Below are 24,021 nucleotides of genomic sequence, written 5' to 3'. Positions count from 1 at the left end.
TGGTTTTGTGGTGGTTGATGTCTAGTCTCCTTTATGGCTCTAATCTGATAGTGGTAGATATGGTAGATGTCTAGTCTCCTTTATGGCTCTAATCTGATAGTGGTAGATATGGTAGATGTCTAGTCTCCTTTGTGGCGCTAATATGATGGTGGTAGTGGGGTTGTAGATATCTAGTATCCCTTATGACTGTAATCTGATAGTGGTAGTGGGCTGGTAGATGTCTAGTCTCCCTTGTGGCTCTAATCTTATAGTGGTAGTGGGCTGGTAGATGTCTAGTCTCCCTTGTGTCTCTAATCTGACAGTGGTAGTGGGGTGGTAGATGTCTAGTCTCCATTGTGTCTCTCATCTGATAGTGGTTTTGTGGTGGTTGATGTCTAGTCTCCTTTATGGCTCTAATCTGATAGTGGTAGATATGGTAGATGTCTAGTCTCCCTTGTGGCTCTAATCTGATAGTTGTAGTGGGCTGGTAGATGTCTAGTCTCCTTTATAACTCTAATCTGATAGTGGTAGTGGGGTGGTCGATGTCTAGTCTCCTTTATGGCTCTAATCTGATGGTTGTAGTGGGCTGGTAGATGTCTAGTCTCACTTGTGGCTCTAATCTTATAGTGGTAGTGGGGTGGTAGATGTCTAGTCTCCTTTGTGGCTCTAATATGATGGGGGTAGTGGGGTCGTTGATATCTAGTCTCCCTTGTGTCTCTAATCTGATAGTGGTAGTGGGCTGGTAGATGTCTAGTCTCCTTTATGGCTCTAATCTGATAGTGGTAGTGGGGTGGTAGATGTCTAGTCTCCTTCATGGCTCTAATCTGATAGTTGTAGTGGGCTGGTAGATGTCTTGGCTCCCTTGTGGCTCTAATCTGATAGTAGTAGTGGGTTGGTAGATGTCTAGTCTCCTTTATAACTCCAATCGGATAGTGGTAGTGTGGTGGGAGATGTCTAGGCTCCCTTGTGTCTCTAATCTGATAGTGGTTTTGTGGTGGTTGATGTCTAGTCTCCTTTATGGCTCTAATCTGATAGTGGTAGATATGGTAGATGTCTAGTCTCCTTTGTGGCTCTAATATGATGGTGGTCGTGGGGTCGTAGATATCTAGTCTCCCTTATGGCTCTAATCTGATTGTGGTAGTGGGTTGGTAGATTTCTAGTCTCCCTTATGGCTCTAATGTGATAGTGGTAGTGGGGTCGTTGATATCTAGTCTCCCTTGTGTCTCTAATCTGATACTGGTTTTGTTGTGGTTGATGTCTAGTCTTCTTTATGCCTCTAATCTGATAGTGGTAGTGGGTTGGTAGATGTCTAGTCTCCTTTATGGCTCTAATCTGATAGTGGTAGTGGGCTGGTAGATGTCTAGTCTCCCTTATGGCTCTAATCTGATAGTGGTAGTGGGGTGCTAGATGTCTAGTCTCCCGTATGGCTCTAATCTGATAGTGGTAGTGGGCTGGTAGATGTCTAGTCTCCCTAATGGCTCTAATCTGATAGTGGTTGTGGGTTGGTAGGTGTCTAGTCTCCTTTATAACTCTAATCTGATAGTGGTAGTGGGCTGGTAGATGTCTAGTCTCCCTTGTGGCTCTAATCTTATAGTGGTAGTGGGTTGGTAGATGTCTAGTCTCCTTTATAACTCTAATATGATAGTGGTAGTGGGGTGGTAGATGTCTAGTCTCCCTTGTGTCTCTAATCTGACAGTGGTTTATGGTGGTTGATGTCTAGTCTCCTTTATGGCTCTAATCTGATAGTGGTAGTGGGCTGGTAGATGTCTAGTCTCTTTTATAACTCTAAGCTGGTAGTGGTAGTGGGCTGGTAGATGTCTAGTCTCCCTTGTGGCTCTAATCTGATAGTGGTAGATATGATAGATGTCTAGTCTCCTTTATGGCTCTAATCTGATAGTGGTAGTGGGCTGGTAGATGTCTAGTCTCTTTTATAACTCTAAGCTGGTAGTGGTAGTGGGCTGGTAGATGTCTAGTCTCCCTTGTGGCTCTAATCTGATAGTGGTAGATATGATAGATGTCTAGTCTCCTTTATGGCTCTAATCTGATAGTGGTAGATATGGTAGATGTCTAGTCACCTTTGTGCCGCTAATATGATGGTGGTAGTGGGGTCGTAGATATCTAGTCTCCCTTATGGCTCTAATCTGATAGTGGTAGTGGGTTGGTAGATTTCTAGTCTCCCTTATGGCTCTAATCTTATAGTGGTAGTGAGGTGGTCGATGTCTAGTCTCCCTTGTGGCTCTAATCTGATAGTTGTAGTGGGCTGGTAGATGTCTAGGCTCCCTTGTGGCTCTAATCTGATAGTTGTAGTGGGCTGGTAGATGTCTAGTCTCCTTTATAACTCTAATCTGATAGTGGTAGTGGGGTGCTAGATGTCTAGTCTTCTTTATGGTTCTAATCTGATAGTGGTTTTGTGGTGGTTGATGTCTAGTCTCCTTTATGGCTCTAATCTGATAGTGGTAGTGGGGTGGTAGATGTCTAGTCTTCTTTATGGTTCTAATCTGATAGTGGTAGTGGGGTGGTAGATGTCTAGTCTTCTTTATGGTTCTAATCTGATAGTGGTTTTGTGGTGGTTGATGTCTAGTCTCCTTTATGGCTCTAATCTGATAGTGGTAGATATGGTAGATGTCTAGTCTCCTTTATGGCTCTAATCTGATAGTGGTAGATATGGTAGATGTCTAGTCTCCTTTGTGGCGCTAATATGATGGTGGTAGTGGGGTTGTAGATATCTAGTATCCCTTATGACTGTAATCTGATAGTGGTAGTGGGCTGGTAGATGTCTAGTCTCCCTTGTGGCTCTAATCTTATAGTGGTAGTGGGCTGGTAGATGTCTAGTCTCCCTTGTGGCTCTAATCTGATAGTGGTAGTGGGGTGGTCGATGTCTAGTCTCCATTGTGTCTCTAATCTGATAGTGGTTTTGTGGTGGTTGATGTCTAGTCTCCTTTATGGCTCTAATCTGATAGTGGTAGATATGGTAGATGTCTAGTCTCCCTTGTGGCTCTAATCTGATAGTTGTAGTGGGCTGGTAGATGTCTAGTCTCCTTTATAACTCTAATCTGATAGTGGTAGTGGGGTGGTCGATGTCTAGTCTCCTTTATGGCTCTAATCTGATGGTTGTAGTGGGCTGGTAGATGTCTAGTCTCACTTGTGGCTCTAATCTTATAGTGGTAGTGGGGTGGTAGATGTCTAGTCTCCTTTGTGGCTCTAATATGATGGGGGTAGTGGGGTCGTTGATATCTAGTCTCCCTTGTGTCTCTAATCTGATAGTGGTTTTGTTGTGGTTGATGTCTAGTCTTCTTTATGGCTCTAATCTGATAGTGGTAGTGGGTTGGTAGATGTCTAGTCTCCTTTATGGCTCTAATCTGATAGTGGTAGTGGGCTGGTAGATGTCTAGTCTCCCTTATGGCTCTAATCTGATAGTAGTAGTGGGTTGGTAGATGTCTAGTCTCCTTTATAACTCCAATCGGATAGTGGTAGTGTGGTGGGAGATGTCTAGGCTCCCTTGTGTCTCTAATCTGATAGTGGTTTTGTGGTGGTTGATGTCTAGTCTCCTTTATGGCTCTAATCTGATAGTGGTAGATATGGTAGATGTCTAGTCTCCTTTGTGGCTCTAATATGATGGTGGTCGTGGGGTCGTAGATATCTAGTCTCCCTTATGGCTCTAATCTGATTGTGGTAGTGGGTTGGTAGATTTCTAGTCTCCCTTATGGCTCTAATGTGATAGTGGTAGTGGGGTCGTTGATATCTAGTCTCCCTTGTGTCTCTAATCTGATACTGGTTTTGTTGTGGTTGATGTCTAGTCTTCTTTATGCCTCTAATCTGATAGTGGTAGTGGGTTGGTAGATGTCTAGTCTCCTTTATGGCTCTAATCTGATAGTGGTAGTGGGCTGGTAGATGTCTAGTCTCCCTTATGGCTCTAATCTGATAGTGGTAGTGGGGTGCTAGATGTCTAGTCTCCCGTATGGCTCTAATCTGATAGTGGTAGTGGGCTGGTAGATGTCTAGTCTCCCTAATGGCTCTAATCTGATAGTGGTTGTGGGTTGGTAGGTGTCTAGTCTCCTTTATAACTCTAATCTGATAGTGGTAGTGGGCTGGTAGATGTCTAGTCTCCCTTGTGGCTCTAATCTTATAGTGGTAGTGGGTTGGTAGATGTCTAGTCTCCTTTATAACTCTAATATGATAGTGGTAGTGGGGTGGTAGATGTCTAGTCTCCCTTGTGTCTCTAATCTGACAGTGGTTTATGGTGGTTGATGTCTAGTCTCCTTTATGGCTCTAATCTGATAGTGGTAGTGGGCTGGTAGATGTCTAGTCTCTTTTATAACTCTAAGCTGGTAGTGGTAGTGGGCTGGTAGATGTCTAGTCTCCCTTGTGGCTCTAATCTGATAGTGGTAGATATGATAGATGTCTAGTCTCCTTTATGGCTCTAATCTGATAGTGGTAGATATGGTAGATGTCTAGTCTCCTTTGTGCCGCTAATATGATGGTGGTAGTGGGGTCGTAGATATCTAGTCTCCCTTATGGCTCTAATCTGATAGTGGTAGTGGGTTGGTAGATTTCTAGTCTCCCTTATTGCTCTAATCTTATAGTGGTAGTGAGGTGGTCGATGTCTAGTCTCCCTTGTGGCTCTAATCTGATACTTGTAGTGGGCTGGTAGATGTCTAGGCTCCCTTGTGGCTCTAATCTGATAGTTGTAGTGGGCTGGTAGATGTCTAGTCTCCTTTATAACTCTAATCTGATAGTGGTAGTGGGGTGCTAGATGTCTAGTCTTCTTTATGGTTCTAATCTGATAGTGGTTTTGTGGTGGTTGATGTCTAGTCTCCTTTATGGCTCTAATCTGATAGTGGTAGTGGGGTGGTAGATGTCTAGTCTTCTTTATGGTTCTAATCTGATAGTGGTAGTGGGGTGGTAGATGTCTAGTCTTCTTTATGGTTCTAATCTGATAGTGGTTTTGTGGTGGTTGATGTCTAGTCTCCTTTATGGCTCTAATCTGATAGTGGTAGATATGGTAGATGTCTAGTCTCCTTTATGGCTCTAATCTGATAGTGGTAGATATGGTAGATGTCTAGTCTCCTTTGTGGCGCTAATATGATGGTGGTAGTGGGGTTGTAGATATCTAGTATCCCTTATGACTGTAATCTGATAGTGGTAGTGGGCTGGTAGATGTCTAGTCTCCCTTGTGGCTCTAATCTTATAGTGGTAGTGGGCTGGTAGATGTCTAGTCTCCCTTGTGTCTCTAATCTGACAGTGGTTTTGTGGTGGTTGATGTCTAGTCTCCTTTATAACTCTAATCTGATAGTGGTAGTGGGGTGGTCGATGTCTAGTCTCCTTTATAACTCTAATCTGATAGTGGTAGTGGGGTGGTAGACGTCTAGTCTCCCTTGTGTCTCTAATCTGATAGTGGTTTTGTGGTGGTTGATGTCTAGTCTCCTTTATGGCTCTAATCTGATAGTGGTAGATATGGTAGATGTCTAGTCTCCTTTGTGGCGCTAATATGATGGTGGTAGTGGGGTCGTAGATATCTAGTCTCCCTTATGGCTCTAATCTGATAGTGGTAGTGGGTTGGTAGATTTCTAGTCTCCCTTATGGCTCTAATCTTATAGTGGTAGTGAGGTGGTCGATGTCTAGTCTCCCTTGTGGCTCTAATCTGATAGTTGTAGTGGGCTGGTAGATGTATAGGCTCCCTTGTGGCTCTAATCTGATAGTGGTTGTGGGTTGGTAGGTGTCAAGTCTCCTTTATAACTCTAATCTGATAGTGGTAGTGGGCTGGTAGATGTCTAGTCTCCCTTGTGGCTCTAATCTAATAGTTGTAGTGGGCTGGTAGATGTCTAGTCTCCCTTGTGGCTCTAATCTTATAGTGGTAGTGGGTTGGTAGATGTCTAGTCTCCTTTATAACTCTAATATGATAGTGGTAGTGGGGTGGTAGATGTCTAGTCTCCCTTGTGTCTCTAATCTGACAGTGGTTTATGGTGGTTGATGTCTAGTCTCCTTTATGGCTCTAATCTGATAGTGGTAGTGGGCTGGTAGATGTCTAGTCTCTTTTATAACTCTAATCTGGTAGTGGTAGTGGGCTGGTAGATGTCTAGTCTCCCTTGTGGCTCTAATCTGATAGTGGTAGATATGATAGATGTCTAGTCTCCTTTATGGCTCTAATCTGATAGTGGTAGATATGGTAGATGTCTAGTCTCCTTTGTGCCGCTAATATGATGGTGGTAGTGGGGTCGTAGATATCTAGTCTCCCTTATGGCTCTAATCTGATAGTGGTAGTGGGTTGGTAGATTTCTAGTCTCCCTTATGGCTCTAATCTTATAGTGGTAGTGAGGTGGTCGATGTCTAGTCTCCCTTGTGGCTCTAATCTGATAGTTGTAGTGGGCTGGTAGATGTCTAGGCTCCCTTGTGGCTCTAATCTGATAGTTGTAGTGGGCTGGTAGATGTCTAGTCTCCTTTATAACTCTAATCTGATAGTGGTAGTGGGGTGCTAGATGTCTAGTCTTCTTTATGGTTCTAATCTGATAGTGGTTTTGTGGTGGTTGATGTCTAGTCTCCTTTATGGCTCTAATCTGATAGTGGTAGTGGGGTGGTAGATGTCTAGTCTTCTTTATGGTTCTAATCTGATAGTGGTAGTGGGGTGGTAGATGTCTAGTCTTCTTTATGGTTCTAATCTGATAGTGGTTTTGTGGTGGTTGATGTCTAGTCTCCTTTATGGCTCTAATCTGATAGTGGTAGATATGGTAGATGTCTAGTCTCCTTTATGGCTCTAATCTGATAGTGGTAGATATGGTAGATGTCTAGTCTCCTTTGTGGCGCTAATATGATGGTGGTAGTGGGGTTGTAGATATCTAGTATCCCTTATGACTGTAATCTGATAGTGGTAGTGGGCTGGTAGATGTCTAGTCTCCCTTGTGGCTCTAATCTTATAGTGGTAGTGGGCTGGTAGATGTCTAGTCTCCCTTGTGTCTCTAATCTGATAGTGGTAGTGGGGTGGTAGATGTCTAGTCTCCCTTGTGTCTCTCATCTGATAGTGGTTTTGTGGTGGTTGATGTCTAGTCTCCTTTATGGCTCTAATCTGATAGTGGTAGATATGGTAGATGTCTAGTCTCCCTTGTGGCTCTAATCTGATAGTTGTAGTGGGCTGGTAGATGTCTAGTCTCCTTTATAACTCTAATCTGATAGTGGTAGTGGGGTGGTCGATGTCTAGTCTCCTTTATGGCTCTAATCTGATGGTTGTAGTGGGCTGGTAGATGTCTAGTCTCACTTGTGGCTCTAATCTTATAGTGGTAGTGGGGTGGTAGATGTCTAGTCTCCTTTGTGGCTCTAATATGATGGGGGTAGTGGGGTCGTTGATATCTAGTCTCCCTTGTGTCTCTAATCTGATAGTGGTTTTGTTGTGGTTGATGTCTAGTCTTCTTTATGGCTCTAATCTGATAGTGGTAGATGTGGTAGATGTCTAGTCTCCTTTGTGGCTCTAATCTGATAGTGGTAGTGGGTTGGTAGATGTCTAGTCTCCTTCATGGCTCTAATCTGATAGTTGTAGTGGGCTGGTAGATGTCTTGGCTCCCTTGTGGCTCTAATCTGATACTAGTAGTGGGTTGGTAGATGTCTAGTCTCCTTTATAACTCCAATCGGATAGTGGTAGTGTGGTGGGAGATGTCTAGGCTCCCTTGTGTCTCTAATCTGATAGTGGTTTTGTGGTGGTTGATGTCTAGTCTCCTTTATGGCTCTAATCTGATAGTGGTAGATATGGTAGATGTCTAGTCTCCTTTGTGGCTCTAATATGATGGTGGTCGTGGGGTCGTAGATATCTAGTCTCCCTTATGGCTCTAATCTGATTGTGGTAGTGGGTTGGTAGATTTCTAGTCTCCCTTATGGCTCTAATGTGATAGTGGTAGTGGGGTCGTTGATATCTAGTCTCCCTTGTGTCTCTAATCTGATACTGGTTTTGTTGTGGTTGATGTCTAGTCTTCTTTATGCCTCTAATCTGATAGTGGTAGATGTGGTAGATGTCTAGTCTCCTTTGTGGCTCTAATCTGATAGTGGTAGTGGGTTGGTAGATGTCTAGTCTCCTTTATGGCTCTAATCTGATAGTGGTAGTGGGCTGGTAGATGTCTAGTCTCCCTTATGGCTCTAATCTGATAGTGGTAGTGGGGTGCTAGATGTCTAGTCTCCCGTATGGCTCTAATCTGATAGTGGTAGTGGGCTGGTAGATGTCTAGTCTCCCTAATGGCTCTAATCTGATAGTGGTAGTGGGGTGGTAGATGTCTAGTCTTCTTTATGGTTCTAATCTGATAGTGGTTTTGTGGTGGTTGATGTCTAGTCTCCTTTATGGCTCTAATCAGATAGTGGTAGATATGGTAGATGTCTAGTCTCCTTTGTGGCGCTAATATGATGGTGGTAGTGGGGTTGTAGATATCTAGTATCCCTTATGACTGTAATCTGATAGTGGTAGTGGGCTGGTAGATGTCTAGTCTCCCTTGTGGCTCTAATCTTATAGTGGTAGTGGGCTGGTAGATGTCTAGTCTCCCTTGTGTCTCTAATCTGACAGTGGTTTTGTGGTGGTTGATGTCTAGTCTCCTTTATAACTCTAATCTGATAGTGGTAGTGGGGTGGTCGATGTCTAGTCTCCTTTATAACTCTAATCTGATAGTGGTAGTGGGGTGGTAGATGTCTAGTCTCCCTTGTGTCTCTAATCTGATAGTGGTTTTGTGGTGGTTGATGTCTAGTCTCCTTTATGGCTCTAATCTGATAGTGGTAGATATGGTAGATGTCTAGTCTCCTTTGTGGCGCTAATATGATGGTGGTAGTGGGGTCGTAGATATCTAGTCTCCCTTATGGCTCTAATCTGATAGTGGTAGTGGGTTGGTAGATTTCTAGTCTCCCTTATGGCTCTAATCTTATAGTGGTAGTGAGGTGGTCGATGTCTAGTCTCCCTTGTGGCTCTAATCTGATAGTTGTAGTGGGCTGGTAGATGTATAGGCTCCCTTGTGGCTCTAATCTGATAGTGGTTGTGGGTTGGTAGGTGTCTAGTCTCCTTTATAACTCTAATCTGATAGTGGTAGTGGGCTGGTAGATGTCTAGTCTCCCTTGTGGCTCTAATCTAATAGTTGTAGTGGGCTGGTAGATGTCTAGTCTCCCTTGTGGCTCTAATCTTATAGTGGTAGTGGGTTGGTAGATGTCTAGTCTCCTTTATAACTCTAATATGATAGTGGTAGTGGGGTGGTAGATGTCTAGTCTCCCTTGTGTCTCTAATCTGACAGTGGTTTATGGTGGTTGATGTCTAGTCTCCTTTATGGCTCTAATCTGATAGTGGTAGTGGGCTGGTAGATGTCTAGTCTCTTTTATAACTCTAATCTGGTAGTGGTAGTGGGCTGGTAGATGTCTAGACTCCCTTGTGGCTCTAATCTGATAGTGGTAGATATGATAGATGTCTAGTCTCCTTTATGGCTCTAATCTGATAGTGGTAGATATGGTAGATGTCTAGTCTCCTTTGTGCCGCTAATATGATGGTGGTAGTGGGGTCGTAGATATCTAGTCTCCCTTATGGCTCTAATCTGATAGTGGTAGTGGGTTGGTAGATTTCTAGTCTCCCTTATGGCTCTAATCTTATAGTGGTAGTGAGGTGGTCGATGTCTAGTCTCCCTTGTGGCTCTAATCTGATAGTTGTAGTGGGCTGGTAGATGTCTAGGCTCCCTTGTGGCTCTAATCTGATAGTTGTAGTGGGCTGGTAGATGTCTAGTCTCCCTTGTGGCTCTAATCTTATAGTGGTAGTGGGTTGGTAGATGTCTAGTCTCCTTTATAACTCTAATCTGATAATGGTAGTGGGGTGGTAGATGTCTAGTCTCCCTTGTGTCTCTAATCTGACAGTGGTTTTGTGGTGGTTGATGTCTAGTCTCCTTTATGGCTCTAATCTGATAGTGGTAGTGGGCTGGTAGATGTCTAGTCTCCCTTGTGGCTCTAATCTGATAGTTGTAGTGGGCTGGTAGATGTCTAGTCTCCCTTGTGGCTCTAAACTTATAGTGGTAGTGGGTTGGTAGATGTCTAGTCTCCCTTGTGGCTCTAATCTTATAGTGGTAGTGGGTTGGTAGATGTCTAGTCTCCTTTATAACTCTAATCTGATAGTGGTAGTGGGGTGGTAGATGTCTAGTCTCCCTTGTGTCTCTAATCTGACAGTGGTTTTGTGGTGGTTGATGTCTAGTCTCCTTTATGGCTCTAATCTGATAGTGGTAGTGGGCTGGTAGATGTCTAGTCTCCTTTATAACTCTAATCTGATAGTGGTAGTGGGCTGGTAGATGTCTAGTCTCCCTTGTGGCTCTAATCTGATAGTGGTAGTGGGCTGGTAGATGTCTAGTCTCTTTTATAACTCTAATCTGGTAGTGGTAGTGGGCTGGTAGATGTCTAGTCTCCCTTGTGGCTCTAATCTGATAGTGGTAGATATGATAGATGTCTAGTCTCCTTTATGGCTCTAATCTGATAGTGGTAGATATGGTAGATGTCTAGTCTCCTTTGTGCCGCTAATATGATGGTGGTAGTGGGGTCGTAGATATCTAGTCTCCCTTATGGCTCTAATCTGATAGTGGTAGTGGGTTGGTAGATTTCTAGTCTCCCTTATGGCTCTAATCTTATAGTGGTAGTGAGGTGGTCGATGTCTAGTCTCCCTTGTGGCTCTAATCTGATAGTTGTAGTGGGCTGGTAGATGTCTAGGCTCCCTTGTGGCTCTAATCTGATAGTTGTAGTGGGCTGGTAGATGTCTAGTCTCCCTTGTGGCTCTAATCTTATAGTGGTAGTGGGTTGGTAGATGTCTAGTCTCCTTTATAACTCTAATCTGATAATGGTAGTGGGGTGGTAGATGTCTAGTCTCCCTTGTGTCTCTAATCTGACAGTGGTTTTGTGGTGGTTGATGTCTAGTCTCCTTTATGGCTCTAATCTGATAGTGGTAGTGGGCTGGTAGACGTCTAGTCTCCCTTGTGGCTCTAATCTGATAGTTGTAGTGGGCTGGTAGATGTCTAGTCTCCCTTGTGGCTCTAAACTTATAGTGGTAGTGGGTTGGTAGATGTCTAGTCTCCCTTGTGGCTCTAATCTTATAGTGGTAGTGGGTTGGTAGATGTCTAGTCTCCTTTATAACTCTAATCTGATAGTGGTAGTGGGGTGGTAGATGTCTAGTCTCCCTTGTGTCTCTAATCTGACAGTGGTTTTGTGGTGGTTGATGTCTAGTCTCCTTTATGGCTCTAATCTGATAGTGGTAGTGGGCTGGTAGATGTCTAGTCTCCTTTATAACTCTAATCTGATAGTGGTAGTGGGCTGGTAGATGTCTAGTCTCCCTTGTGGCTCTAATCTGATAGTTGTAGTGGGCTGGTAGATGTCTAGTCTCCCTTGTGGCTCTAATCTTATAGTGGTAGTGGGTTGGTAGATGTCTAGTCTCCTTTATAACTCTAATCTGATAGTGGTAGTGGGGTGGTAGATGTTGAGTCTCCCTTGTGTCTCTAATCTGACAGTGGTTTTGTGGTGGTTGATGTCTAGTCTCCTTTATGGCTCTAATCTGATAGTGGTAGTGGGCTGGTAGATGTCTAGTCTCCTTTATAACTCTAATCTGATAGTGGTAGTGGGGTGGTCGATGTCTAGTCTCCTTTATAACTCTAATCTGATAGTGGTAGTGGGGTGGTCGATGTCTAGTCTCCTTTATGGCTCTAATCTGATAGTTGTAGTGGGGTGGTCGATGTCTAGTCTCCTTTATAACTCTAATCTGATAGTGGTAGTGGGGTGGTCGATGTCTAGTCTCCTTTATGGCTCTAATCTGGTAGTGGTAGTGGGGTGGTCGATGTCTAGTCTCCTTTATAACTCTAATCTGATAGTGGTAGTGGGGTGGTAGATGTCTAGTCTCCCTTGTGTCTCTAATCTGATAGTGGTTTTGTGGTGGTTGATGTCTAGTCTCCTTTATGGCTCTAATCTGATAGTGGTAGATATGGTAGATGTCTAGTCTCCTTTGTGGCTCTAATATGATGGTGGTAGTGGGGCCGTAGATATCTAGTCTCCCTTATGACTCTAATCTGATAGTGGTAGTGGGTTGGTAGATGTCTAGTCTCCTTTATGGCTCTAATCTGATAGTGGTAGTGGGCTGGTAGATGTCTAGTCTCCCTTATGGCTCTAATCTGATAGTGGTAGTGGGGTGCTAGATGTCTAGTCTCCCTTATGGCTCTAATCTGATAGTGGTAGTGGGCTGGTAGATGTCTAGTCTCCCTTGTGTCTCTAATCTGATAGTGGTTTTGTGGTGGTTGATGTCTAGTCTCCTTTATGGCTCTAATCTGATAGTGGTAGATATGGTATATGTCTAGTCTCCTTTGTGGCTCTAATATGATGGTGGTAGTGGGGTCGTTGATATCTAGTCTCCCTTGTGTCTCTAATCTGATAGTGGTTTTGTTGTGGTTGATGTCTAGTCTTCTTTATGGCTCTAATCTGATAGTGGTCGATGTGGTAGATGTTTAGTCTCCTTTGTGGCTCTAATCTGATAGTGGTAGTGGGTTGGTAGATGTCTAGTCTCCTTCGTGGCTCTAATCTGATAGTTGTAGTGGGCTGGTAGATGTCTAGTCTCCCTAATGGCTCTAATCTGATAGTGGTAGTGGGGTGGTAGATGTCTAGTCTTCTTTATGGCTCTAATCTGATAGTGGTTTTGTGGTGGTTGATGTCTAGTCTCCTTTATGGCTGTAATCTGATAGTGGTAGATGTGGTAGATGTCTAGTCTCCTTTGTGGCTCTAATATATGGTGGTAGTGGGGTTGTAGATATCTAGTATCCCTTATGACTCTAATCTGATAGTGGTAGTGGGCTGGTAGATGTCTAGTCTCCCTTGTGTCTCTAATCTGATAGTGGTTTTGTGGTGGTTGATGTCTAGTCTCCTTTATGGCTCTAATCTGATAGTGGTAGATATGATCGATGTCTAGTCTCCTTTATAACTCTAATCTGATAGTGGTAGTGGGGTGGTAGATGTCTAGTCTCCCTTGTGTCTCTAATCTGATAGTGGTTTTGTGGTGGTTGATGTCTAGTCTCCTTTATGGCTCTAATCTGATAGTGGTAGATATGGTATATGTCTAGTCTCCTTTGTGGCTCTAATATGATGGTGGTAGTGGGGTCGTTGATATCTAGTCTCCCTTGTGTCTCTAATCTGATAGTGGTTTTGTTGTGGTTGATGTCTAGTCTTCTTTATGGCTCTAATCTGATAGTGGTAGATGTGGTAGATGTTTAGTCTCCTTTGTGGCTCTAATCTGATAGTGGTAGTGGGTTGGTAGATGTCTAGTCTCCTTCGTGGCTCTAATCTGATAGTTGTAGTGGGCTGGTAGATGTCTTGGCTCCCTTGTGGCTCTAATCTGATAGTGGTAGTGGGTTGGTAGATGTCTATTCTCCTTTATAACTCCAATCAGATAGTGGTAGTGTGGTGGTAGATGTCTAGGCTCCCTTGTGTCTCTAATCTGATAGTGGTTTTGTGGTGGTTGATGTCTAGTCTCCTTTATGGCTCTAATCTGATAGTGGTAGATATGGTAGATGTCTAGTCTCCTTTGTGGCTCTAATATGATGGTGGTAGTGGGGTCGTAGATATCTAGTCTCCCTTATGGCTCTAATCTGATTGTGGTAGTGGGTTGGTAGATTTCTAGTCTCCCTAATGGCTCTAATGTGATAGTGGTAGTGGGGTCGTTGATATCTAGTCTCCCTTGTGTCTCTAATCTGATACTGGTTTTGTTGTGGTTGATGTCTAGTCTTCTTTATGCCTCTAATCTGATAGTGGTAGATGTGGTAGATGTCTAGTCTCCTTTGTGGCTCTAATCTGATAGTGGTAGTGGGTAGGTAGATGTCTAGTCTCCTTTATGGCTCTAATCTGATAGTGGTAGTGGGCTGGTAGATGTCTAGTCTCCCTTATGGCTCTAATCTGATAGTGGTAGTGGGGTGCTAGATGTCTAGTCTCCCGTATGGCTCTAATCTGATAGTGGTAGTGGGCTGGTAGATGTCTAGTCTCCCTAATGGCTCTAATCTGATAGTGGTAGTGGGGTGGTAGATGTCTAGTCTTCTTTATGGTTCTAATCTGATAGTGGTTTTGTGGTGGTTGATGTCTAGTCTCCTTTATGGCTCTAATCTGATAGTGGTAGATATGGTAGATGTCTAGTCTCCTTTGTGGCGCTAATATGATGGTGGTAGTGGGGTTGTAGATATCTAGTATCCCTTATGACTCTAATCTGATAGTGGTAGTGGGCTGGTAGATGTCTAGTCTCCCTTGTGGCTCTAATCGTATAGTGGTATTGGGCTGGTAGATGTCTAGTCTCCTTTATAACTCTAATCTGATAGTGGTAGTGGGGTGGTCGATGTCTAGTCTCCTTTATAACTCTAATCTGATAGTGGTAGTGGGGTGGTAGATGTCTAGTCTCCCTTGTGTCTCTAATCTGATAGTGGTTTTGTGGTGGTTGATGTCTAGTCTCCTTTATGGCTCTAATCTGATAGTGGTAGATATGGTAGATGTCTAGTCTCCTTTGTGGCGCTAATATGATGGTGGTAGTGGGGTCGTAGATATCTAGTCTCCCTTATGGCTCTAATCTGATAGTGGTAGTGGGTTGGTAGATTTCTAGTCTCCCTTATGGCTCTAATCTTATAGTGGTAGTGAGGTGGTCGATGTCTAGTCTCCCTTGTGGCTCTAATCTAATAGTTGTAGTGGGCTGGTAGATGTCTAGGCTCCCTTGTGGCTCTAATCTGATAGTGGTTGTGGGTTGGTAGGTGTCTAGTCTCCTTTATAACTCTAATCTGATAGTGGTAGTGGGCTGGTAGATGTTTAGTCTCCCTTGTGGCTCTAATCTAATAGTTGTAGTGGGCTGGTAGATGTCTAGTCTCCCTTGTGGCTCTAATCTTATAGTGGTAGTGGGTTGGTAGATGTCTAGTCTCCTTTATAACTCTAATATGATAGTGGTAGTGGGGTGGTAGATGTCTAGTCTCCCTTGTGTCTCTAATCTGACAGTGGTTTTGTGGTGGTTGATGTCTAGTCTCCTTTATGGCTCTAATCTGATAGTGGTAGTGGGCTGGTAGATGTCTAGTCTCTTTTATAACTCTAATCTGGTAGTGGTAGTGGGCTGGTAGATGTCTAGTCTCCCTTGTGGCTCTAATCTGATAGTGGTAGATATGGTAGATGTCTAGTCTCCTTTATGGCTCTAATCTGATAGTGGTAGATATGGTAGATGTCTAGTCTCTATTGTGGCGCTAATATGATGGTGGTAGTGGGGTCGTAGATATCTAGTCTCCCTTATGGCTCTAATCTGATAGTGGTATTGGGTTGGTAGATTTCTAGTCTCCCTTATGGCTCTAATCTTATAGTGGTAGTGAGGTGGTCGATGTCTAGTCTCCCTTGTGGCTCTAATCTGATAGTTGTAGTGGGCTGGTAGATGTCTAGGCTCCCTTGTGGCTCTAATCTGATAGTGGTTGTGGGTTGGTAGGTGTCTAGTCTCCTTTATAAATCTAATCTGATAGTGGTAGTGGGCTGGTAGATGTCTAGTCTCCCTTGTGTCTCTAATCTGACAGTGGTTTTGTGGTGGTTGATGTCTAGTCTCCTTTATGGCTCTAATCTGATAGTGGTAGTGGGCTGGTAGATGTCTAGTCTCCTTTATAACTCTAATCTGATAGTGGTAGTGGGCTGGTAGATGTCTAGTCTCCCTTGTGGCTCTAATCTGATAGTTGTAGTGGGCTGGTAGATGTCTAGTCTCCCTTGTGGCTCTAATCTTATAGTGGTAGTGGGTTGGTAGATGTCTAGTCTCCCTTGTGGCTCTAATCTTATAGTGGTAGTGGGGTGGTAGATGTCTAGTCTCCCTTGTGTCTCTAATCTGACAGTGGTTTTGTGGTGGTTGATGTCTAGTCTCCTTTATGGCTCTAATCTGATAGTGGTAGTGGGCTGGTAGATGTCTAGTCTCCTTTATAACTCTAATCTGATAGTGGTAGTGGGCGGGTAGATGTCTAGTCTCCCTTGTGGCTCTAATCTGATAGTTGTAGTGGGCTGGTAGATGTCTAGTCTCCCTTGTGGCTCTAATCTTATAGTGGTAGTGGGGTGGTCGATGTCTAGTCTCCTTTATGGCTCTAATCTGATAGTTGTAGTGGGGTGGTCGATGTCTAGTCTCCTTTATAACTCTAATCTGCTAGTGGTAGTGGGGTGGTCGATGTCTAGTCTCCTTTATGGCTCTAATCTGATAGTGGTAGTGGGGTGGTCGATGTCTAGTCTCCTTTATAACTCTAATCTGATAGTGGTAGTGGGGTGGTAGATGTCTAGTCTCCCTTGTGTCTCTAATCTGATAGTGGTTTTGTGGTGGTTGTTGTCTAGTCTCCTTTATGGCTCTAATCTGATAGTGGTAGATATGGTAGATGTCTAGTCTCCTTTGTGGCTCTAATATGATGGTGGTAGTGGGGTCGTAGATATCTAGTCTCCCTTATGGCTCTAATCTTATAGTGGTAGTGGGTTGGTAGATGTCTAGTCTCCTTTATAACTCTAATCTGATAGTTGTAGTGGGCTGGTAGATGTCTAGGCTCCCTTGTGGCTCTAATCTGATAGTGGTTGTGGGTTGGTAGGTGTCTAGTCTCCTTTATAACTCTAATCTGATAGTGGTAGTGGGCTGGTAGATGTCTAGTCTCCCTTGTGTCTCTAATCTGATAGTTGTAGTGGGCTGGTAGATGTCTAGTCTCCCTTGTGGCTCTAATCTTATAGTGGTAGTGGGTTGGTAGATGTCTAGTCTCCTTTATAACTCTAATCTGATAGTGGTAGTGGGGTGGTAGATGTCTAGTCTCCCTTGTGTCTCTAATCTGACAGTGGTTTATGGTGGTTGATGTCTAGTCTCCTTTATGGCTCTAATCTGATAGTGGTAGTGGGCTGGTAGATGTCTAGTCTCTTTTATAACTCTAATCTGGTAGTGGTAGTGGGCTGGTAGATGTCTAGTCTCCCTTGTGGCTCTAATCTGATAGTGGTAGATATGATAGATGTCTAGTCTCCTTTATGGCTCTAATCTGATAGTGGTAGATATGGTAGATGTCTAGTCTCCTTTGTGCCGCTAATATGATGGTGGTAGTGGGGTCGTAGATATCTAGTCTCCCTTATGGCTCTAATCTGATAGTGGTAGTGGGTTGGTAGATTTCTAGTCTCCCTTATGGCTCTAATCTTATAGTGGTAGATATGGTAGATGTCTAGTCTCCTTTATGGCTCTAATCTGCTAGTGGTAGATATGGTAGATGTCTAGTCTCTATTGTGGCGCTAATATGATGGTGGTAGTGGGGTCGTAGATATCTAGTCTCCCTTATGGCTCTAATCTGATAGTGGTATTGGGTTGGTAGATTTCTAGTCTCCCTTATGGCTCTAATCTTATAGTGGTAGTGAGGTGGTCGATGTCTAGTCTCCCTTGTGGCTCTAATCTGATAGTTGTAGTGGGCTGGTAGATGTCTAGGCTCCCTTGTGGCTCTAATCTGATAGTGGTTGTGGGTTGGTAGGTGTCTAGTCTCCTTTATAAATCTAATCTGATAGTGGTAGTGGGCTGGTAGATGTCTAGTCTCCCTTGTGTCTCTAATCTGACAGTGGTTTTGTGGTGGTTGATGTCTAGTCTCCTTTATGGCTCTAATCTGATAGTGGTAGTGGGCTGGTAGATGTCTAGTCTCCTTTATAACTCTAATCTGATAGTGGTAGTGGGCTGGTAGATGTCTAGTCTCCCTTGTGGCTCTAATCTGATAGTTGTAGTGGGCTGGTAGATGTCTAGTCTCCCTTGTGGCTCTAATCTTATAGTGGTAGTGGGTTGGTAGATGTCTAGTCTCCCTTGTGGCTCTAATCTTATAGTGGTAGTGGGGTGGTAGATGTCTAGTCTCCCTTGTGTCTCTAATCTGACAGTGGTTTTGTGGTGCTTGATGTCTAGTCTCCTTTATGGCTCTAATCTGATAGTGGTAGTGGGCTGGTAGATGTCTAGTCTCCTTTATAACTCTAATCTGATAGTGGTAGTGGGCGGGTAGATGTCTAGTCTCCCTTGTGGCTCTAATCTGATAGTTGTAGTGGGCTGGTAGATGTCTAGTCTCCCTTGTGGCTCTAATCTTATAGTGGTAGTGGGTTGGTAGATGTCTAGTCTCCTTTATAACTCTAATCTGATAGTGGTAGTGGGGTGGTAGATGTCGAGTCTCCCTTGTGTCTCTAATCTGACAGTGGTTTTGTGGTGGTTGATGTCTAGTCTCCTTTATGGCTCTAATCTGATAGTGGTAGTGGGCTGGTAGATGTCTAGTCTCCTTTATAACTCTAATCTGATAGTGGTAGTGGGGTGGTCGATGTCTAGTCTCCTTTATAACTCTAATCTGATAGTGGTAGTGGGGTGGTCGATGTCTAGTCTCCTTTATGGCTCTAATCTGATAGTTGTAGTGGGGTGGTCGATGTCTAGTCTCCTTTATAACTCTAATCTGCTAGTGGTAGTGGGGTGGTCGATGTCTAGTCTCCTTTATGGCTCTAATCTGATAGTGGTAGTGGGGTGGTCGATGTCTAGTCTCCTTTATAACTCTAATCTGATAGTGGTAGATATGGTAGATGTCTAGTCTCCTTTGTGGCTCTAATATGATGGTGGTAGTGGGGTCGTAGATATCTAGTCTCCCTTATGGCTCTAATCTTATAGTGGTAGTGGGTTGGTAGATGTCTAGTCTCCTTTATAACTCTAATCTGATAGTTGTAGTGGGCTGGTAGATGTCTAGGCTCCCTTGTGGCTCTAATCTGATAGTGGTTGTGGGTTGGTAGGTGTCTAGTCTCCTTTATAACTATAATCTGATAGTGGTAGTGGGCTGGTAGATGTCTAGTCTCCCTTGTGTCTCTAATCTGATAGTTGTAGTGGGCTGGTAGATGTCTAGTCTCCCTTGTGGCTCTAATCTTATAGTGGTAGTGGGTTGGTAGATGTCTAGTCTCCTTTATAACTCTAATCTGATAGTGGTAGTGGGGTGGTAGATGTCTAGTCTCCCTTGTGTCTCTAATCTGACAGTGGTTTATGGTGGTTGATGTCTAGTCTCCTTTATGGCTCTAATCTGATAGTGGTAGTGGGCTGGTAGATGTCTAGTCTCTTTTATAACTCTAATCTGGTAGTGGTAGTGGGCTGGTAGATGTCTAGTCTCCCTTGTGGCTCTAATCTGATAGTGGTAGATATGATAGATGTCTAGTCTCCTTTATGGCTCTAATCTGATAGTGGTAGATATGGTAGATGTCTAGTCTCCTTTGTGCCGCTAATATGATGGTGGTAGTGGGGTCGTAGATATCTAGTCTCCCTTATGGCTCTAATCTGATAGTGGTAGTGGGTTGGTAGATTTCTTGTCTCCCTTATGGCTCTAATCTTATAGTGGTAGTGAGGTGGTCGATGTCTAGTCTCCCTTGTGGCTCTAATCTGATAGTTGTAGTGGGCTGGTAGATGTCTAGGCTCCCTTGTGGCTCTAATCTGATAGTTGTAGTGGGCTGGTAGATGTCTAGTCTCCCTTGTGGCTCTAATCTTATAGTGGTAGTGGGTTGGTAGATGTCTAGTCTCCTTTATAACTCTAATCTGATAGTGGTAGTGGGGTGGTCGATGTCTAGTCTCCTTTATAACTCTAATCTGATAGTGGTAGTGGGGTGGTCGATGTCTAGTCTCCTTTATGGCTCTAATCTGATAGTTGTAGTGGGGTGGTCGATGTCTAGTCTCCTTTATAACTCTAATCTGATAGTGGTAGTGGGGTGGTCGATGTCTAGTCTCCTTTATGGCTCTAAACTGGTAGTGGTAGTGGGGTGGTCGATGTCTAGTCTCCTTTATAACTCTAATCTGATAGTGGTAGTGGGGTGGTAGATGTCTAGTCTCCCTTGTGTCTCTAATCTGATAGTGGTTTTGTGGTGGTTGATGTCTAGTCTCCTTTATGGCTCTAATCTGATAGTGGTAGATATGGTAGATGTCTAGTCTCCTTTGTGGCTCTAATATGATGGTGGTAGTGGGGCCGTCTCTAATCTGATAGTGGTAGTGGGTTGGTAGATGTCTAGTCTCCTTTATGGCTCTAATCTGATAGTGGTAGTGGGCTGGTAGATGTCTAGTCTCCCTTATGGCTCTAATCTGATAGTGGTAGTGGGGTGCTAGATGTCTAGTCTCCCTTATGGATCTAATCTGATAGTGGTAGTGGGCTGGTAGATGTCTAGTCTCCCTAATGGCTCTAATCTGATAGTGGTAGTGGGGTGGTAGATGTCTAGTCTTCTTTATGGCTCTAATCTGATAGTGGTTTTGTGGTGGTTGATGTCTAGTCTCCTTTATGGCTGTAATCTGATAGTGGTAGATGTGGTAGATGTCTAGTCTCCTTTGTGGCTCTAATATATGGTGGTAGTGGGGTTGTAGATATCTAGTATCCCTTATGACTCTAATCTGATAGTGGTAGTGGGCTGGTAGATGTCTAGTCTCCCTTGTGTCTCTAATCTGATAGTGGTTTTGTGGTGGTTGATGTCTAGTCTCCTTTATGGCTCTAATCTGATAGTGGTAGATATGATCGATGTCTAGTCTCCTTTATAACTCTAATCTGATAGTGGTAGTGGGGTGGTAGATGTCTAGTCTCCCTTGTGTCTCTAATCTGATAGTGGTTTTGTGGTGGTTGATGTCTAGTCTCCTTTATGGCTCTAATCTGATAGTGGTAGATATGGTATATGTCTAGTCTCCTTTGTGGCTCTAATATGATGGTGGTAGTGGGGTCGTTGATATCTAGTCTCCCTTGTGTCTCTAATCTGATAGTGGTTTTGTTGTGGTTGATGTCTAGTCTTCTTTATGGCTCTAATCTGATAGTGGTAGATGTGTTAGATGTCTAGTCTCCTTTGTGGCTCTAATCTGATAGTGGTAGTGGGTTGGTAGATGTCTAGTCTCCTTCATGGCTCTAATCTGATAGTTGTAGTGGGCTGGTAGATGTCTTGGCTCCCTTGTGGCTCTAATCTGATAGTGGTAGTGGGTTGGTAGATTTCTAGTCTCCCTTATGGCTCTAATGTGATAGTGGTAGTGGGGTCGTTGATATCTAGTCTCCCTTGTGTCTCTAATCTGATACTGGTTTTGTTGTGGTTGATGTCTAGTCTTCTTTATGCCTCTAATCTGATAGTGGTAGATGTGGTAGATGTCTAGTCTCCTTTGTGGCTCTAATCTGATAGTGGTAGTGGGTTGGTAGATGTCTAGTCTCCTTCATGGCTCTAATCTGATAGTTGTAGTGGGCTGGTAGATGTATTGGCTCCCTTGTGGCTCTAATCTGATAGTGGTAGTGGGTTGGTAGATTTCTAGTCTCCCTTATGGCTCTAATGTGATAGTGGTAGTGGGGTCGTTGATATCTAGTCTCCCTTGTGTCTCTAATCTGATACTGGTTTTGTTGTGGTTGATGTCTAGTCTTCTTTATGCCTCTAATCTGATAGTGGTAGATGTGGTAGATGTCTAGTCTCCTTTGTGGCTCTAATCTGATAGTGGTAGATATGGTAGATGTCTAGTCTCTATTGTGGCGCTAATATGATGGTGGTAGTGGGGTCGTAGATATCTAGTCTCCCTTATGGCTCTAATCTGATAGTGGTAGTGGGTTGGTAGATTTCTAGTCTCCCTTATGGCTCTAATCTTATAGTGGTAGTGAGGTGGTCGATGTCTAGTCTCCCTTGTGGCTCTAATCTGATAGTTGTAGTGGGCTGGTAGATGTCTAGGCTCCCTTGTGGCTCTAATCTGATAGTGGTTGTGGGTTGGTAGGTGTCTAGTCTCCTTTATAAATCTAATCTGATAGTGGTAGTGGGCTGGTAGATGTCTAGTCTCCCTTGTGGCTCTAATCTGATAGTTGTAGTGGGCTGGTAGATGTCTAGTCTCCCTTGTGGCTCTAATCTTATAGTGGTAGTGGGTTGGTAGATGTCTAGTCTCCTTTATAACTCTAATCTGATAGTGGTAGTGGGGTGGTAGATGTCTAGTCTCCCTTGTGTCTCTAATCTGACAGTGGTTTTGTGGTGGTTGATGTCTAGTCTCCTTTATGGCTCTAATCTGATAGTGGTAGTGGGCTGGTAGATGTCTAGTCTCCTTTATAACTCTAATCTGATAGTGGTAGTGGGCTGGTAGATGTCTAGTCTCCCTTGTGGCTCTAATCTGATAGTTGTAGTGGGCTGGTAGATGTCTAGTCTCCCTTGTGGCTCTAATCTTATAGTGGTAGTGGGTTGGTAGATGTCTAGTCTCCCTTGTGGCTCTAATCTTATAGTGGTAGTGGGGTGGTAGATGTCTAGTCTCCCTTGTGTCTCTAATCTGACAGTGGTTTTGTGGTGGTTGATGTCTAGTCTCCTTTATGGCTCTAATCTGATAGTGGTAGTGGGCTGGTAGATGTCTAGTCTCCCTTGTGGCTCTAATCTGATAGTTGTAGTGGGCTGGTAGATGTCTAGTCTCCCTTGTGGCTCTAATCTTATAGTGGTAGTGGGTTGGTAGATGTCTAGTCTCCTTTATAACTCTAATCTGATAGTGGTAGTGGGCTGGTAGATGTCTAGTCTCCCTTGTGGCTCTAATCTGATAGTTGTAGTGGGCTGGTAGATGTCTAGTCTCCCTTGTGGCTCTAATCTTATAGTGGTAGTGGGTTGGTAGATGTCTAGTCTCCTTTATAACTCTAATCTGATAGTGGTAGTGGGGTGGTAGATGTCTAGTCTCCCTTGTGTCTCTAATCTGACAGTGGTTTTGTGGTGGTTGATGTCTAGTCTCCTTTATGGCTCTAATCTGATAGTGGTAGTGGGCTGGTAGATGTCTAGTCTCCTTTATAACTCTAATCTGATAGTGGTAGTGGGCTGGTAGATGTCTAGTCTCCCTTGTGGCTCTAATCTGATAGTTGTAGTGGGCTGGTAGATGTCTAGTCTCCCTTGTGGCTCTAATCTTATAGTGGTAGTGGGTTGGTAGATGTCTAGTCTCCCTTGTGGCTCTAATCTTATAGTGGTAGTGGGGTGGTAGATGTCTAGTCTCCCTTGTGTCTCTAATCTGACAGTGGTTTTGTGGTGGTTGATGTCTAGTCTCCTTTATGGCTCTAATCTGATAGTGGTAGTGGGCTGGTAGATGTCTAGTCTCCCTTGTGGCTCTAATCTGATAGTTGTAGTGGGCTGGTAGATGTCTAGTCTCCCTTGTGGCTCTAATCTTATAGTGGTAGTGGGTTGGTAGATGTCTAGTCTCCTTTATAACTCTAATCTGATAGTGGTAGTGGGGTGGTAGATGTCGAGTCTCCCTTGTGTCTCTAATCTGATAGTGGTTTTGTGGTGGTTGATGTCTAGTCTCCTTTATGGCTCTAATCTGATAGTGGTAGTGGGCTGGTAGATGTCTAGTCTCCTTTATAACTCTAATCTGATAGTGGTAGTGGGGTGGTCGATGTCTAGTCTCCTTTATAACTCTAATCTGATAGTGGTAGTGGGGTGGTCGATGTCTAGTCTCCTTTATGGCTCTAATCTGATAGTGGTAGTGGGGTGGTCGATGTCTAGTCTCCTTTATAACTCTAATCTGATAGTGGTAGTGGGGTGGTCGATGTCTAGTCTCCTTTATGGCTCTAATCTGATAGTGGTAGTGGGGTGGTCGATGTCTAGTCTCCTTTATAACTCTAATCTGATAGTGGTAGTGGGGTGGTAGATGTCTAGTCTCCCTTGTGTCTCTAATCTGATAGTGGTTTTGTGGTGGTTGATGTCTAGTCTCCTTTATGGCTCTAATCTGATAGTGGTAGATATGGTAGATGTCTAGTCTCCTTTGTGGCTCTAATATGATGGTGGTAGTGGGGTCGTAGATATCTAGTCTCCCTTATGGCTCTAATCTTATAGTGGTAGTGGGTTGGTAGATGTCTAGTCTCCTTTATAACTCTAATCTGATAGTTGTAGTGGGCTGGTAGATGTCTAGGCTCCCTTGTGGCTCTAATCTGATAGTGGTTGTGGGTTGGTAGGTGTCTAGTCTCCTTTATAACTCTAATCTGATAGTGGTAGTGGGCTGGTAGATGTCTAGTCTCCCTTGTGTCTCTAATCTGATAGTTGTAGTGGGCTGGTAGATGTCTAGTCTCCCTTGTGGCTCTAATCTTA

This window comes from Salvelinus alpinus, chromosome 24 (genome assembly GCF_045679555.1).
Source record: "Salvelinus alpinus chromosome 24, SLU_Salpinus.1, whole genome shotgun sequence".
NCBI classification, from domain to species: Eukaryota; Metazoa; Chordata; class Actinopteri; order Salmoniformes; family Salmonidae; genus Salvelinus; species Salvelinus alpinus.
The sequence above is the reverse complement of the archived record's forward strand: the minus strand, read 5'-3'. Positions refer to the sequence as shown.